Source organism: Chiroxiphia lanceolata, chromosome 10, assembly GCF_009829145.1.
Source record: "Chiroxiphia lanceolata isolate bChiLan1 chromosome 10, bChiLan1.pri, whole genome shotgun sequence".
NCBI lineage: Eukaryota > Metazoa > Chordata > Aves > Passeriformes > Pipridae > Chiroxiphia > Chiroxiphia lanceolata.
Window position 1 is genome coordinate 2422749 of NC_045646.1, and position 18253 is coordinate 2441001.

Sequence of the window (18253 nt, forward strand, 5' to 3'; positions counted from 1 at the left end):
CCCAAACCATTCTGTGATGCTGTGATAGTTTTTAGCACTTCTGTGGTGGTTTCCCTCATTGAAGCTCCTGAACATCCCCCATGGGAAGGGACTGTGATTCCTACTTGGCTCAGTGTGGGAGGAGAGAGGTGAGGCAGACCCTTGACATGTGCTCCATCACTCTTTGGGCTGCAAAGCAAAACTGCAGAGACCTTTCAGTCATCCCGAGATGCAGCACATCATAATCTCAACCCTTGGACCCCTCTGAAGGACCTTCCAGGGGCTCCAAGAGCTGGAGAGAGACTTGGAACATGGGCCTGGAGTGACAGGACACAGGGAATGGCTTCCCACTGCCATTAGGTGGGATATTGGGAAGGAATTCTTGGCTGGGAGGGTGGGGAAGCCCTGGCACAGGTTTCCCAGAGAAGCTGTGGCTGCCCCTGGATCCCTGGAAGTATCCAAGGCCAGGTTGTACAAGGCTTGGAATAACCTGGGATGGTGGAAGGTGATTCTGTGATGGCCTGAGAGACCTGTGATGTCCTTTTTGTGCAGAGGAGAGCCCAGGTGGGATTTGGGTCTCTGGGGGTGTTTGCTGTTGTCAGGACAAGCCCAGAGAAGCTGAGCTGATCCACCTCAAAGAAGGCATCTGAGGGTGGGCAGGGAGGTCTCCTGTCCTGCAGAATTCCCCGTTCTTTGTCAGGAAAAATGACAGGATTGGCCAGTGGGAAAGACATTCAGCTGGGTTTGGAGTTCATTTATTTTAGTGTTGGAGGTTTGCATTTTTTGGTTGGGTTGTTGTTATTTTTTTTCAGACTGCCTCTTTTATCAACAAAAAACCCCCATAATCTCTTTTCATGAATTTGTAGAAAGATGCTTCAGGAATTTAATGCCACAGGGTCATATTCTGGCTATTAATATTAATGCCTTAATCCTGGATTTGGAGACACTTTCTAGAATAAAACTAGAAAACTGTGCACTTTTGGAAGAGTTGTTAATAATACAGGAGGAGTAAAACATATCCCACTTGAGCTATTTTGGATCCAAAAGTATCAAAAAGTTCTTAATCTGAAGAAGTATTTCTGAGGAGATTCAAAGATCCTGAAAGAAATCCTGTATAGGTTATCTTTAAATTAATTGTTGGTTGTATGGAATCGATACCTAAGGAGTTAAAAAGCTTTATCTGTGCAATCATTGTATCTTTTCAAAGTAAAGAGAGATTGGATGGAAGTCAGTGGGAGAATAAAAATAGAATTATTATGTAAAATTGTTTTGGAAAGAAAAGGAAGTGTTTTTCCATCCGAGACATCCCAGTTTGTTCCGTTCACTGTGATTCTCTTTCCTCTGGAAAAAAAAAAAATCTGATTATATTCCTTATGTTTTCATTCAGTGAAGGTAATTTTAGGAAATTAATTTCCCTCATTAGGTTGTATAACTCAATCCTAATTTACTGAAATGATCTTAGGAAGGAGAGGCAGACTCAGCTTTAGATATGAAGGTATTTGAGTAAGAAAGCCTGCAAGTTTATTATTTCTGTCAGTTTGGAGAATTTTAAGGGGTCTGATTTGAAGGATGGTCTATGAAATCCTAATAAACCTCTCTGCCCTGGAACACTTCAGTGTTTTAAGGCTGCTCTGATATTGCTTCCACAGATGGGCTACTGAATGAATCAAAACTAAGTTTATGCCCTTGGGTTAGGCCCTGTCTCTACCTCAGACAAAAAGTCCTTATTCAGGAAAATCGTATATATGAGATCATATATATGAGATATAATTTGTCCTGAAGCGCTTCTGAGACCCTGAAACTAAAGCAACTGAATGATAAAAAAAAATCATAATTAATCCAAAAGGTCATTTTTGGTTATTTCATATTTTTTCAGAAGGAAATAAGAGAAATAACAGTTTGATCTTCACGTTTGGGAGTGGATTTGTATTCATGGTAGTTTGGTGAATAAAATCGCCTGTGTTAAGTTATAATGTAATTAATTGTTTGTGGGAAGTATAGATATTCCTATAGGTGGTCCTGGCAGTAAAACTAAAGTAGTAAATTAAAATAAAAGTAGTAACTTATATTTTATTCAAGCCAGTTTTACTACCAGCCCTCTCTACTCAAACACCTGATATGTGTTAAATGACCTGACCCATCAATACAGAAGCAGAGAATACATGAGATAAAACTTAAGAGTTTAAAATCTTATCTGATACAACAGCTGAGATGGTTTCTGCAATTAGGACCCCAGAAAAATTAATGCTTATATTTTATACATCTTTCAAAAACCAATCCAAGCATAAAATAAATATAGTTGGCTAGAAAATTGTCCCAAATTAGTGTTATCTCCCAGGGTTTTGCTGATCTGGGATCTGATTTTAAAACTAATGCACTGGTGCAATGCTGTTGATTTTGAGAAGAGATTTGAACAGAATCTGGGGTTTTAAACTTGGATTCCAGTCAAGCCTTGACTGGAAGGACCTTATTTCCATTTCTGTGTCTCCAGCTGTTAAAACCCTGCCAGTAGCTCGGAGAGGAGACAAGAGAAATTTGGGGTTCCCTGCTCCTAGATAGGAATAAATCCCCCTGTTAACTCCTTTCTGCTGGGGTGACCCAAGGAAGCTTCACAAGAGCAAGGTTGGGGGTTTTTTTGGAGGGAACAGGCTGTTCTCTACAGGTATGAGGACCAGGAGTCACTCACAACATGCACAGGCCAAAATTTTCACGGCTGGATGCTGAAAATCAACTACTAAGATCCTAAAGATCATAAAAAACCCCACTGGAATCAACCCTTAAACCCCTTCCCCACAAACTATTTTAGGAAAAAACCCTCCTGGTGAAATTCAGATCCTTGGTGCACCTGGACAGGTTTTTAGACACTCATCCTGGAGGAAAAAAGCCATTCCCTCCTTAAGCGGATGCCTAAAATCCCACTAAAGAGCCGGGTTTTATGTGGCAGAATAACAAAAGAAACCCCCATAAAACCAGATATTCTCACCACTATGAGGATATGAGAACGTCAGGCTAAAACTTGAGGGCTAAAAGTCCACCCAGAAGTTGATTAATGATCTTAAATTCCAGTAAATAACGAGGGAGCTTCAAGAAAAACAGCTTTTGCTGAATACGCTTTTCAGCATAAGAAACGAAGCCACAAGTTGAGAGCAGGACATTAAATATATATAAATGATGGGAGCTGGGAATAGAAAAAAGTGAAAGGCAAGTTGGTGTGTTACATAAAACATGAACAAATGGTTAGCAACGTTTTCAGTTGAAAAGAGGAATTTTGTTGAGCACGTCCAGGTCATTTATGTCTGTTCCTGTGCATTTGAAAATCTACAGCACAAATAGTTGCCAAATTTATGCGTTTATTATGCAATATATATATTATATATATTATACAAATGTACACAATCATTTGTATATGGACAAACTCACACAAAATCCAACCTCTCAGAGAGGGAAAAGACATAAAAACTGATATTTTGGGCTTTTTAAAATCCCACTTCAGTTGGACCATGTTTTTAACCAGAGGTTTTATCAGTGATACTTTGGAGGAGTCTGTTGCTGCCTCATTCTTAGTCTTCAATCTGGGCTGAAAAACTCAAATAAAAACATTGTCTGGCTTCTTTGCAGCTTTAAGGAAAGCACACGGGTCCCTTCTAATCTATTGCCTTGATTTTGGCTGCTTCATAAATAAATAAAAGATTGCCTTTAACATTTTAGCAGTTGTTTAAGCAGCAAAAGAGATAAAAGGAAGTTAAAGGACATGCAAAGATTGAATTAAAGCCTTTCCCAGCATTTTGATGACAAAGTTTGACCATTTTGAGGAATAAATCAATTTGCAGTCGCTGTGGACAAATAGCTGAGACTGAAGCTGAAACTGTTCCTTTGGGAAATGTGCTAAAAGATAAAAGGAGTCAACTTTCTTTTGTGTTAAGAAAAACAGAAAGGATATTTGGGACCAGGAGATATGCAAAACTCTACCAGAAAAATGAGAAGGGAGAAGATAATGTTTATTATAGTTCTAAAATTTCCCAGTTAGTATTCTGGATCTGTTTCACATCATTTAGAATTTCTAGGTCTAAAATTTCCCAATTAATATTGTAGATGTATTTCACATTATGTAGAATTTAAAGTGAAACCTGTATATCCATTACAAAAATCCAGTTATTTAGAAGCTGAGCACTGGTTTTATATGTATTGTTCTTTTGTGGTTTACTCTTAAAGAATGGGGCGTTCCTAATCAAGAGTCCCATGGTTTGATTTGCTGATCTTGGAGGTCTTTTTCCAGTGTTGATGATTCTATGAAATAACTGGCACCATGAGAGGCTGAAGAACATTTTGAGGTGCCACTGGAACCAGGAGAAAAATGACAGAAACACAGAAGAGCAATGTAAAAGAATCCTTGTTAGATTTCCAAATAAGTGAATTTTTGTAAACTTTTCACTTTAAATTCTGAATAATGTGAAATATACTTAGAATATTAATTGGGAAATTTTAGATCTATCACATGCATCATCTTCTCCCTTCACATTTTGCTTTTTTTTTTTTTTTGTCTCATGTTTGCTCATTTCCTTTTTATTCCTCAAGAATCCCTAAACAATCACAGACATTCCTCATCCTTCTCAGAGTCATTTGCTGTCCTTATCAGGATTTTGTCACAAAAACAAAGAGTTTAATCCCCCCTAATCATACATCAAATGGCAAATCACTCCATCTCCTCAACCTTTGGAGCGTTCTGCAGTTGGGTGAACATCCCATTGCTGTTGTGCCCTTCTTCAGCTTCGGCAGCCTGGGAGGAGCTGGATGGAAATTCCAGCATTTTGGAAGGTTGGGATGGTCAGTCAGGCCGGGTTTATTCTGCCCACGTGCTAAGCTGGGCACGAAGATTTATTTTGTGTGGTGGTTTTATTTTGTGTTCCTTTATGATCATGAATCAAACTCGAAAAAGCCCAAACCCGAGAACGGCACAAATCAATTGGTGTGGGTTTGACTGTAAGGAGAGAGAGGAAAAAAAAAAAGGGAGGGGGCCTTTTTCTCTCTGCTTTCTTTTTCAGCTGTGTTTGAGCTGCTAATTGAAACCATCTCCTGGGCTCCAGCTGGTGCAGTTCCAGCCGGGAGGAGGCTCCTTCGGAGTGGCAGTGAAGGTAATGTCTGTTTGAATTTGTAAAGCTTTAACCTGCCTCAGCCAGCAGATGAATTCTTTTATAGCTTATGATCCATGGGAACACTTAAAACTGAATTTCCACATGCTGGAACGCTCTCCCAGCATATCAAGAGACTGAGTAAAGCCCTGATTAAAGCAGTGTGGGAAGCCCTGGGCACTCCCCCCACTCCAGCCTGGGAGCTGCTTGGCTGCCAAAGCAGAGGGGTGTGAGGCTCTTGCATTTTATCAAGCAAGGGGACGTGTCACCGTCCTTTAACGTGGCTAATGAGCCTTGGGGATTTAAGCTGGGCTCTTCCTCCCTGCCCCCAGCACAAGGAAGGGAAGGAGGTTGATTTCTAAACTGGGCAGGGTTTGGGAGATGCTCTGGAAAAGAGGAGGGACCACTTTCCACCCAACAAGCAGCCCAGCTTTGCTTCTTTTCTGGGGATATATCCCCGTAATCCTTTGAGAATAATGGGTAGGAATTTGATTCCTGTATACTTACATTTCTACTTGCACACTTAAAAGATACAGACCAAAGGCTCCTTTAAATAATGATGCCTGGAGACAATTAATTAGCTTTATATATGTGTGTATATATATATATATATATTTACATCTGTGATATATAGGCTGGCTGTTTCTTTCTGATGTCACAAAATGGTTTGGGTTGGAAGGAACTTTAAAGCTCATCCAGTGCCACCTCCTGCCATGGGCAGGGACACCTTCCACTATCCCAGGTTGCTCCAAGCCTCACCCATCCTGTCCTTGAGCAATTCCAGGGGTGTGGCATCCACAGATTCTCTGGGCAACCTGAGTTATATAGGATAAGAACTAATTCAGCCCTGAAGTAGAGAGAGTTTTCAGGGTAAATTGTGGTACTCAGAGTGAGAGATCAGCACATACTGTGAAAGTAAAATCCCCTGGATCTCCATCTAAGCACTAACAGCACAAAACATCAAACTCATACCCAAAAAACTGTCTGGCTACCACTTCTAAAAACACACTGAACCATTCTGACTTCAGTTCCACAGACATTTCCCTCCTGATGTGTACATGGAGTGTATTAGTGACTGGCTGGGAGTGAAGCTCTGACTATTTACACGTAGCCTAAAGCCCAGTAGTCGCATCCAGTGAAATCATCTGCTTGGCTGGGCACTGGTTGTGGTTGCCTACGTAACTGGGAGAGATGGTAAAATACTTAAGTGCTTCTAGAGAGCTTTGTGTCACAGTTATTTTATGATAAATGTGTCTTCAGAGCTGTTACAGACCAGACTCGCGTCCCTTTTTAGAGCACAGCCCTAATTTCAGCAGAGATGAGGAAATATTCCTGATGTGTAGCCCTCCAAGAGGAGATCTTTTTCTGGGTTAATTGGATAAACAATGCCATCTTGAAAAATTAGAGGTTTAGAGCACTCCAAAAGTATTCTGGGTGTATTTTTGCTTCCTCCTGACTCAACCTCAGCTTGACCTAAGAAGTGCTTAACTTGCTGTGTTGTGATGTCATTTCTTTGGGCTTATTTGATTTGGAGTGCTCTGGGTGTCTGATTCCAGCATGGCCTGCCCATGCTCAAGGAGAGGGACATTATTTTCTCCTCCCACACCCATTTCAGTTCAATTAAAAGTAAAAAATCTCGCATTTCCAGCATGAAAACCATCGATCCTCAAAAATCAGGGAAATTCCTATTCGTGCTCCACAGAAGACCTCGAGTCTTATTTGGGGCTGCAGTGGCACAAAATGATAAAGTTGCCATTTATTCTGGGTAATCTGAGGAATAATCCAGTCAGCATATTTTCCCAAACACCCTTTAAAAAAAAAAAAAAAAGTGATTATGTTGGCATTGTTTCTCTCAGGTGGTTTTAAGGCCTGGAAGAGGCTTGTGACACTTATTTTTAGGTTCTGTCCTTTTCTTCCCCCTCCCTCCAGCTCCCCCAGTATCGGTGTTTCCTTAGAAACCCCAGCTGGCAGCTGGCAGCAGGAAAAATGTGGCTGCCATTTGAGGGAGGTGATTATTGTGCAAACAACGTGTTTTCTATTGCTGGCAGAAGTCTTGGGTTTGATCCTCTTCCCGAAAACAATAATTTCACCGAGGTTTAGGAGGGGGAGGAGCCTTTTTCTGCTTCCCTTTGCCTTCCCTGTTGGAAAGGAGCAGCACTCTGAGGAAGAGCTCATTGCTATTCAGAGATAGAACCCTTTTTTTAAGTCAGGTTGTGCTCCTGGTGCTGGATGGATTTGTTGTCAGGAGAGCTGCATGCTGGGGTTGCATAACTCTTTAGAGGTGTTTATGTACAAGCTCTCCCAGGGGTGATGTTTTATCAAACCTTATTACAAAAGCTCCCTTCTCTGCAAGCCATCAAATTCTTATTGAGCCATTAAAATTCACTGTGGTGTCTGGTCAAGGATAAGCAGAGGCTGTTTTTCATATTCATGTGAGTAAGATGTAGCACCTGGAAGTTTCCAGGAGATTTGGTATAAGCTGGAGCTGTCCTGTGCTGTGGTCACTTATGGGGTTCTGCTTTAGAGGCAGAGAATCCCAGAATGGTTTGGGTTGGAAAGGACCTTAAAGCTCATCTCATTCCACTTCCCTGCCTTGGACAGGGACACCTTCCACTATCCCAGGTCCCAAGCCCCACCCAACCTGGCCTTGGACACTTCCAGGGATGGGGCAGCCACAGCTTCTCTGAGAAACCCATAAGAATGGGTTGGAAGGTTGTTTTCTGTTGTGTTCAGATACTTTTACTTCTTCTCCGAACTGCTTGTTTAGAAGTGCTTTTATTTACCCCTTTCCCTGCCTCCTCTGCCCTCTGTGTCTCCCTCAAACCCCTGTTCTGCATTATGTCTGAACTCCTGACCTCCTTCTTTAACCAGACTGGGAATATGAATTGAGTTTTGTTGCCGAAATGTGCCACTGCTGCAGGTTGCATTAAAGAAATTAAGAAATATAATGCCAGCTGGGGTTTGTGGTTCTTATACATTAAGAAGTGATTGTCCCCCTGGTGAGGCCTCACTTGATGATTTAGAGGTCTTTTCCAACCCAAATGATTCCATGATTCTATAATCCAAAGCTGGTTTCTTCCCTGTGTGGGAGGTGAGGGAAGGAAGTGAGGAGAGGAGGTTCCAGCAGAGACAGAGCAGGTGACTTGTGACGTGGCAGCTGCAGCCTCAGCACTGAAAACCCCTCCCCTCACACCTACAAGCCCCAAGCACCTCTGAGGCAGTCAGAGTAGAGCAAATCCTGCATGAATTCCCCAAGAAGTGAACTATCCTAGTCCCCTGAGCTGCCCTGTGCTCTCAGCTGGGCTCCTGGGGGTGGGTTTTGCTCCAAACTTGGGAGGTGTAAAGGTGGATTTGGTTTTGTCTGAAAATCTGCAAACTGCTTCCATCTTTGTCTTTGAGGACTCTGATGATGAGCCAAGGTTAAACCCTTGGGAATGGCAGCACTGTTTGGTTTATTTATGGGCTGGCACTTATCAACTAATAACCAATATAGACTATAACAGAAAGGACACTGATATATTTGATAAACAGGCTTGTATTCAAATATGTAATATTTTTTCTTTGCATTCACATTTAAAGGTAACTGTAAGTGCAAAACATCCAGGTATAATTTGTCTTGAAAGCTTGAACCTGTTGCTCTGCAAGGTTTGAACCTGTTGCTCTGCTGGAGGGTTTCTTTTGGGATGTGCCCACAGAAGGTGGGACAAGTGTTGGAGCTCCCACCTAGCTGGGCTTAAACATCTAATAGTTGGGGTTAAGCAGCTAATACGTGGTGTACAGGGTATCAGGTGTGATTTACAGTGTGAGAACAGCCTCAGTGCTCAGGAAGGGTTTGCACATCCCAGGAGTTTCTGCTCTGGTGGTGCTTGGCTGCCCGAGCCCGTGGCTTCCCAAGCATCCATGGGGGTGACGGGGCAGAACGGAGCTGCCAGCGCTGCCCACACAGATTTATGGGGGCACTAAAGTGTGTGGGATTGTCTCCACGCAGCCCCAGAGTGTGTGAGGACACAGCAGGTGACCTGTGACTGGAAGGAGGGAGCACCTATCCATTTACATTTGCTGGGAAGTCTTGGAGCACTGGGCTGTGGACACTTTATCAAGTGTTGCCTGACAGCATCTAGGAAGGATGTTCTGCAACGTCTCACAGCATTGCCAGGAACCCTTTAGAGGAGAGAGATCTCCCTTTAGAGGAGAGAGATGCTTTCTGGGGCCCTTGCATTGATTTGTTTCCTTGGATAACACTTCACCCAGCCAGTGTGGACTTGCTCATTTCGGAGCTTTTATTCCTTTGTGTTTTGGTCCCTTTGCCTCTTGGATTTTAGCCATGCAATTTTCTCCCCAGTGACACTTGGCTACTTCCCCAGCAATTAGTATGGACACCCTGCCTTGTCCTTGTTCCCATGGAGCTCGTGTGTAACCTCAGTCACAGTCCCTTGAGCACTGCCCTGTAAAAGCCCCTCCTCTGCCAGACTGAAACAACTGAGGCTTCTCCATGTTTGTTGTTTTTAATTTTATTATTTTCCCCTGCCCAAAATGAGCTGTTGCATCCAAACCAACCCCCATGACTCCTGCTCTGCCATCTGATCTGTCCTCACAGAAATTGTTGTCAAATGGAAGTGATTGCTCTGTTTTCTTACAGGTCTTTCCTATTCTTGTGCTGCTGGTGTGCTGTGACTGTCACTTAGGATTTTAAATATACATTAGAAACTTCCTTCCTCTATTTTTCTGCTGCTTATACTTAATTTTTAAGAGGTTTGTGTCTGTACCTGTGAGGTATTTTCACTCTTTCTGGAGATATATGTGCCAGTGACAGTCTCTATGTTACATTTTTAATCATTTGTGCATTAGAGTAGTTCATAAAGGGTTGGATTAATAAGATGTGTTTCATATTCAAAGTATAAATGACTGCCATCAAGATGATTCTTGAGAGAATAAAATCTCACTGGAAATCATAGTCCTGAATAAACCTGGAAATTCAAATGCCCTGCATGTGGGAGACGCTGCAGGATCTGGACTCAGGGAAAAAAAAGCACTTTTTCAGAGCTGCAAACATGAACAGTGTGAGATAGGGTGAAATGAAAACCAGGGAAACTGAGTCATGAGACACAGAATGAAAAGGGAATGAATTAAATGTTTGCAGCATCTTTCTACTCTATTGCTCGAGCAAGAATTTCTTTATTCATTTAAATAAGCCAATATTAATTGCATGTAAGTGTGAGTTAGGATTTAATGTGCCCTTATGTGATATAATGACATAGATCTGTCCATATGGACTTAAAAATAAATTCACTAACAGAAGGAATTTCTCATTTAATACCTAAATTTACATATAAAAGTCCTAGTACATATAAAAGCCAGATATCCAAACCACAGAATGATTTGGGTTGGAAAGGACCTTAAAGACCATTCAGTTCCAACCTCCTGCCATGGATGGGGACACTTTCCACCAGAGAAAGAAATATATATATAAATCTACTTAATAACTGAATAAGTGCTGAAAGAAAAAAAAATACCCTGCCTTTGAAACAGAGGAATTTCTGTGCTGGAGCAGGCTGGGAATGCCCTGATTTTTACCTCTTTCTGACAGTTATTCCTTAGGAAGGTGCAAGGAACTCATCATACACAACTGGGGAATGATTTCCTCACCAGGAAATGATTTTTTTTTCCTTATTCCATCAGTTTGCAGCTGAGCTGTGACCCGAAGCACCAGGTTTTGTATCTTTGATACAAATTATTTTTATCTCGGGTAATGCAAAAATCTCAGAGCTCCCAAAACCCAGGAAAACAGATACACACCTTGTGATGTGCCCACCATGCAGAGAGGGAAAGGAAAGCTCATTCCCTTCTCTTTGAGTTCTTCCCCTACAGAAAATTCAGATCAGGAAGAATCAGAGACAAACACTTGAGGAAAGGTCACTCTGCTGAGGTGCTTTGAAACTCAGATGAGAGAACAACGATAATCCCGTTATAGAGGTGCTTTAATTCAATCCCAGGGAATGGAGCCTCTCCAGGGGACTTCCCAGCCCCAGCCCACACAGAGGCTTCCCTGCCCACGTGGAATATTTGTGCTGGGGGAGAAGATGCTGGAGGAGAAGATTCTGGAGGCACCTTGAGCTGCCTTGCTGGGGAAAAGGGGGCAAGGGCCGTGGTGGTGATGGTGGGGGACACTGTGTGGGCATGGTGGTGCTGAGGAAGAACATTCCACTCCAGGGGGATACAAAGCCTTACCTACAGTAAATTACAGCTTTAATAAATTCAGGTTTGGGGGATTTTTTGGCTGATTTGGACAGTGATGCTGTGCCAGCCCCCCTGTGGGTGGGAAGGGGCACTTGGTGCCTTCTTCTGCTGGTCGAACACCGTGAGGCCAAGGGAGAGCTTTTTATTCTCAATGTGGGTTGTTAAATTCTTCCCTCTCTTCAATTATAGACCTCAATTATTTTAGGAACCGTGACTTCAGTGCCTGCAGCACAGAATCTATGCCCCTGTTACAAGGTCAAATCTGATGTCCTCTATTTATGTTTATTTTACAGCTCAGCTGTTATTTTACAGTTTTGATCCATGGCAAAGGTCATTTCGCTGTGATTAGACATTGATAGAATAAGATCCACAGGGTGATAAAGTTATCACTTGGAAAATGTCTCTTTTTATAGTACAAATATTATGAATTCATTCTTTCCTTTTTTGACTTGAATTAAAACCCACCGAGTGCAGCTATCTTTGCTTCTCTTGTCTGACACGGCTTTGCCAGTCTGTAAATTCTCTTTCAAATTAGGAGACCGAGTTTCCTTATCAACCCTTAGCCAGTTGCAATTACTGTCACTCTTTTCAGCACAGTTAATAGGTTTGTGCCAACCAAACTGAAACTTTTGTCGTAAATTGTGATTTCGCCGAGTGCCCCGAAGTCTCTGATATTGTTTTAAAAAGAAGAGCTGTTTGAGACGTGGCAGGCAGAGCTAAACTTTATTCTTTGCCTTCACAAATTGCACTGGACAACTCGACAAAAAGCTGAGGTCGTGAAGGATTAGTCTCCCCCTTCATTTTTGGGAGGGATTATATTATTTTTTTTTGTTCCGAGAATGACAATTTAAAGTGGAATAAACAGAAGGAAATACACACAAAAACCAGCTTTTGAAAAATGTAGGGTGCAAATGTAGGATCTGTTGGGGAATCCATGTGATGCCATCTAAAATGCTTCTAAGAGTGTTAACTAGTCACATGTATCCAGGACAAGATACAAATATTTCATAATTAAAAAATATAGAGAGCTAAGGAGGAAACACATCCAGATTCCAGGGCAGTCAGGCTTCCCTTGCCGTGTTTTCTCACTAATATTTGTGGGAAAAGATTATATATGGGAAAAAATGCTGTAGAGAGGTGAGTGTAGGGGTGCTCTTAAAAGAAAGATGGTTTCAGCTGCTCTCTGATGGAAGTATCTGGTTCCGCTAAGGACACTTCACATCTCTTCCTAGTGCTGTTTGCCAGTAAATATTTAATTTACTAGTTTTGGGCCTTTTGAGATCGTAGGAAAGGGATGGATAGCACAGCAGCAAGCTGTGTAAAAACTCTGTAAAGTTTGGGATGGTGACTCTTGCCAAGAGAGCTGACAACTGCATGGGAACTAAAGCCCTTTTTATAGAAAGTAAGTGTTTTGCAAGGTGTTTTTTTTTAAAAAAAAAACAGTGAAAGTTTGCCTTGTTTGCCTTGCTTCAGAAGAGCATCCTTGCTGTGGGACAGCTCCTCTTCCTCCCTGCTGCTCTTCTGGATGCAGCTGTGGGAGGGGAAGTCAGCAGAGGGCATTTTAAGTTGAACATATATTTATATATAATATTGGAGGATGGTACAGGACATATATTTATATATAATATTGGAGGATGGTACAGGTTTTTCCCAGGTTTTCCAAGCTTTTTGCTCCAGCTGAGCTGAAGCTGCAGTGGGACTCTTGTGCCCAGTCACAGCACTGACAGCAGAGAGAGGGAACAGCCCCAGGACCACCTACCCTCCACATCCTGCCTCTGGCAGTGGCCAGGAGCAGATGTCCAGGGCCACAATATAAGAACTGGGCAAATACTGCAGGATAATTCCTCTGGATACCCTCTCCCAGCTCCTGGGAATCTGCTGTTTAAGGCCTTACTGGCCAGGAAGTGGCAGCTCCATCACTGCCTCTGACAGCCCTCAGTGGACCTTCCTGCTGCAAATCCTGCCTCGTTATCCCCTTGCACAGTGGGGTTAATGATTTGAACAAGCAGCCCTAAATCAGAATTTTTTTTCCTTTTTAATGCTGGGTTATGCCCACTGCAAAGCATTCTTTTAACATGATTTATACTGATTTGACAAAAAACTGAGGCACTGCTGCAGTCAGACCTACTAACTCCTCGTTACTGGTGTCTCTCTAAATAGGTGTTGTGCTCCCAGTCGAGTATAAAGGGCAATAGTTTCTATAAAGAAAGATGGTCTAAGTTCCTAAAAATACGTTGTTTGGGGGTTTTAAGTCACATTCCTGCTTCCAGCAGGGAAATTAATTTGGTTGTCACTGACAGAGCCTTTGCTCCCTGTGGGTGAATCTCCAGAGCTGTTTCTTCAGGGGATGATTAAAACATACAGTGCTGAGAGTGAGGGAGAAGGGGATGGACACAGTGTAATAATAACGGTGCCCAAAATGGTCCTTTCATTACTTCCTTCTCTTCAGATCTCTTTCCTGGCTTGTCTCTTCATTTGTGTTTGTTTTCCATCAGCAGGATGCAGTCTCTTCATGAATATATTTCCCCAAGTAACTCCCTGGAAATAACCCACATTTGATCCTATGGAACCTGTGTTCATGGGAACCAAAATCCAACTGAGAGAAGAGCCTTAGATCCAAAATATATATTTATTAAAACCCAAACCAAATAAACTAAAAAAACAACCTCCCCCAAACAAACCCAACCCTCAGGAAAAAAAGTTTCTGCTGATACTCTATCTCTCCTTCTCTTCTTTTACTCTTGGTTGCTTCTAAATGTAAACAGCAACACTGCTTCAATAAATATTGGATCAGGCTCCTGCTGTTCCTGTAGAACCATCAGGAATATCTGTTTCCAAAATTTTGCAGGGTAGTTCTAGATTTCTAGCAGGGAAATTTCATTAAACCTTTCCAAGTTAAGAGAGAGGGCATTGTGCAGGGAGGGACTGAAGGATCTCAGCTGGGTGTGTCTGTGGAGTTCAGGCAAGTCACTCTCAGAGCCCGGGGATGTCAGGACAGAAATATTAGGAAAAGTAGCAGGATATTAGGAAAAAATTCTTCCCCATGAAGATTGTCAGACACTGGGACAGGACATTTTAGTCATGGAGGGATTTAAAGCCGTGGAGATGTGGAAGTTGGGGAAAAGGGTGAGTGGTGGCCTTGGCAGTGCTGGGGAATGGTTGAACTCAATGATCTTGGAAGGCTTTTCCAACCTTAACCATTCTGTTGTTCTATTCTGGGATCTCCAAATTGCTTTGAGACCCATGGAAACTACTTCACCATCCAAGTTCTGCTGGGGTGTGACGTGCCTTTGATTCTGTGACTTAAGAAATACTTGTACAAGACTGATTTGACTGATTTAACATCATCTTCCCCTTAATGAATGCCCATAATTTAGAGGCTCTCTAAACCTCGTGGTTATTAAGAATAAAACACAGAAGAAGATGTTCCTGGAAGTCTGAGAGGGACTGATGGTCACAGGACACTGGAGCCTTGAGCAGGGAGGTGCCAGGCCCTGGCAAAGAGTTTCCATCTTGCTCTGCCACTGCCACTCTTTAAAAGCCCTATTCTGCTGGCTTTTGAAACCTTCATTTTAAGCCAGGCCTTGGGTGAACAGTTATTAGAGAAAAACAAGAAATCCCTCCAACTAGAAGCACAGGATTGGTACCCTTGGGGCTTCCTCTTTACCCATCTCACTTAAAACCTGCATGAATTCCCTCCCTGAGCTGTCTGTGGTCCCAAGGACCACTCTCTGTGCAACTCTTCATCTCCCATCCCAACCAAATTCCTTCCCAGGGTTTGTTGCACACAAACATCAACCACTTGGTTGTTCAGGTTGTTCTTCAGACCTTGGTGGCAGCAGCTCCTCAGGGGGGTTCTCCAGGGAATGGTTTGGTGATTCCAGGCACTTCATTAATTATTTTTCAGTTGTTTGTGCTTCTAGGTAGAAATGCTTGGGTTTGTATCAGGTTTTCTTGCTGTTTTATTGCCAAAATATGATGTCAGTGTCTACATGAAATAAGGCTGATTGAGGTTAGTAAAGCTTGGCTTGCTGTCGACTGCCTTTTAACGGGAATATTCAACATGCAGATGGGCTCAGAGAGAGGTTACCTGGGGTCAAGTGGGAATTTAAATGTAGATTCATAGATTTTTAAGGCCAGATGGCACCACTATGATCATCTTGTCTGATCTCCTGCATAACACAGGCTGTGGAATTGCACCCATTAATTCCCATGTCAAGCACAGTGTTACAGAAACGTGTTTCCTGCAGATGTTTTACTTCTCCTCCATCAGGGCAACCTTTGAACTGACCTCACGTGGATCTTAGTGCTGTTAATAACCCAGATTAATGTAATATCAAAGAGAAATACTTTCAGGGCTTGTTCACTGGAAGCTTGGCTTGGTTGCAACTCTTTTTTTTTTCCTTTTCTTTAATTATTTTTTGCAAGATCAATAGAGCTGTACGGTTGTTTTCAGCAGTATTTAGTAAAAACTCCAGAGGGAGGATGTGACAACCTTGCCCTGTGATGTATTGGCGTGTCAGAACAGCATATGGTGAAAGGAGCAGAAAGACAAGGGGGAAAGCCAAACCAGAGCTTTTTAGAAACATCCGGATAAATGGGTTGGTGACTAAATAAAGGTTTCTCGCTACCAAAAGCACAGCAACAATACCAAAAAAAAAAATTTTGGTCTGAAAATAAATCCCTTTCTTGCAGAAAATCATCGTCTTTCGCTTGTTCACTTTAGGAGATTGTTATTTTTTTCCAGCAGGATTTCTCACTTTCGTGGAGAAACAATGAATGTGGGAAACTTTTCCAAAAAGAGCAGAGCCATTTTTGATGTGGCCTCTCCAAATCCTGGCGTCGCTGTGTCAGCCAGGTAGTCCAGACGTTTCCCAGAGCACTGTGAGCCCAGTCCCTGCTCTTTGTTCACCCAGAAAGGCATTTGTTCTTTGCAATAGTCTTATTTGGTCTGACAGGAGCTCAGCACGTGAATAAAACATTATGAGACATGAAAAATGATTGCAGGATCAGATGCTGTGCTTGTAGCCGGTTTTAAGAAGGAATAAATAAGCCAATAAAAGTGCAAGTGTTGTTAATGTTCATTTTGCAGCATTAGCTGAAGTGACTTCAGTGGCTCTGGCTCAGAGCTGGGAGTTGCAGCATTCCAAGTGTTCCTGCTCGAGATGGGGGTGTTTCAGCAGGAGGTGCTGAAATGAGGGCGCCAAATGGGGACAGCGATGGGACAGAGAGTAGAGGAGGGATATAAGCAGGAAAGTGGATGATACAGAGCTTAAAAAGCTTTTTGGGGCTCAGTTTTCAGTGCCGCTCCTCATTTCTCCTCCTGGCAGTGAGAGCTCATGACCGTGTGGTAGCAGAAGGTGTGGAGGGCGGTGGTGTAACCCAGCCCTCGGTGGGGCAGCTTCAAATTGAGAGGGTATAAACCAAATCCTGTTGGAATCACGCGTCCTATCCCAGTGTCTTTCATATGGAATCATAGAATCCTTAATGTTGGAAAAGATCTCCAAGGTCATCAAGTCCAAGCTGTGCCCCATCCCCACCTTGTCCCCCATCCCAGGGCACTGAGTGCCTCATCCAGTCCTTCCTTGGACACCTCCAGGGATGGGGACTCCACCACCTCCCTGGGCAGCCCATTCCAGTTTTTAACAACCCTTTCCATGAGGAAATTCCATCTGATATGTGTACATGGATATGTGTACAACTGCTGATTGCAGGCTTCCTTCATTTTCACATGGCTTTCGGAGAACAAGCACTAGAAGCAATAACTCACTAAAAAACTAAAACCCCACAAAGCAAATCCTCAAACCCATAATATATGGAATACATAGTCTGGGACAGTGTGGAAAGGGATAGTCTCTCAGTGGAAATCTTCAAACAACAAGTCTTTCCTGATTGTGACCAGAAACACCTTGGCATCCCTCACTTTCTTCCTGGTCAAAATGACTTTAATTTACAATCCACTGAATAATCTGCACGGTCCATAAGCAGTCTGTGAGCAGAAAGTGCATTCCATGGGAAGCAGGAAGCAAATCTTTGGGTGTTAGCCCACAGTATTTACAGCTCCTGACAGGATGCCTTTTCGAAATGAAGGTTTCAACATGGCTTAGCACACGCACGCTGTAATTTGTCTGTCATTTCTCTCAAAGTTCATTGGCATTGTCAGGTCGTGTTTAACTCAGTAGGGAAATATGGATTTCATCCCTGGTGATTTCACAGAGCATTTTGATAGCCTTAAGGTTTCCTGTTAAACCCACAGCCTCCCATCTGCTCCCCAGCCCCCCTCTTGAATTACTGCACCTCTTCGTGGGACTTCATCATGCAAACAACCCAAAAATGAATTGTGAAGGATTCTTTCAAACTGTGATTGTTGTCTTAAAGGATTAAATGCCTTGAAGACCTGGAAGCTCCCTGAATGTGTGTGTGAGGTGTCTCTGTTGACAGAGCCAAAAAATCACCTGTTTCCTCAGTGCAAGACATTCTGAGTATAACAGAGAACTCTACTTCTGCATTGGGGAGAAGTATGACAGGAGTACTTTGACCTTCTTCTTCCCCTTGTAATTTTTATGGAAGAGCAGGAAACTCTCTTTGCAGGACTCTGCCTGATGGCCTCATTCAGTACACACTGACAGAAAATCTCAATTTTGTCTCAAGTTGCCTAGGCCAACAATGGACCAAACTTTACACATCTGCTGCTACAAACTTCTGTTTGAGACCAGTATCTGGAGAACATTTAGTTTCCTGTGCTCAACCATTTAGTTAAACGTGTTTACAGACTCCATTAACAGAAATCAAAGCTGACAGATTAAAAGGAATTTCATTAATTTAGGAGGTGCTCCAAGCTAAAATAGAGGTCAGTGCTGATCCTCCAACATTCCAACCCGAGTTAAGTGAAGTCTGTGTGGGTCTGG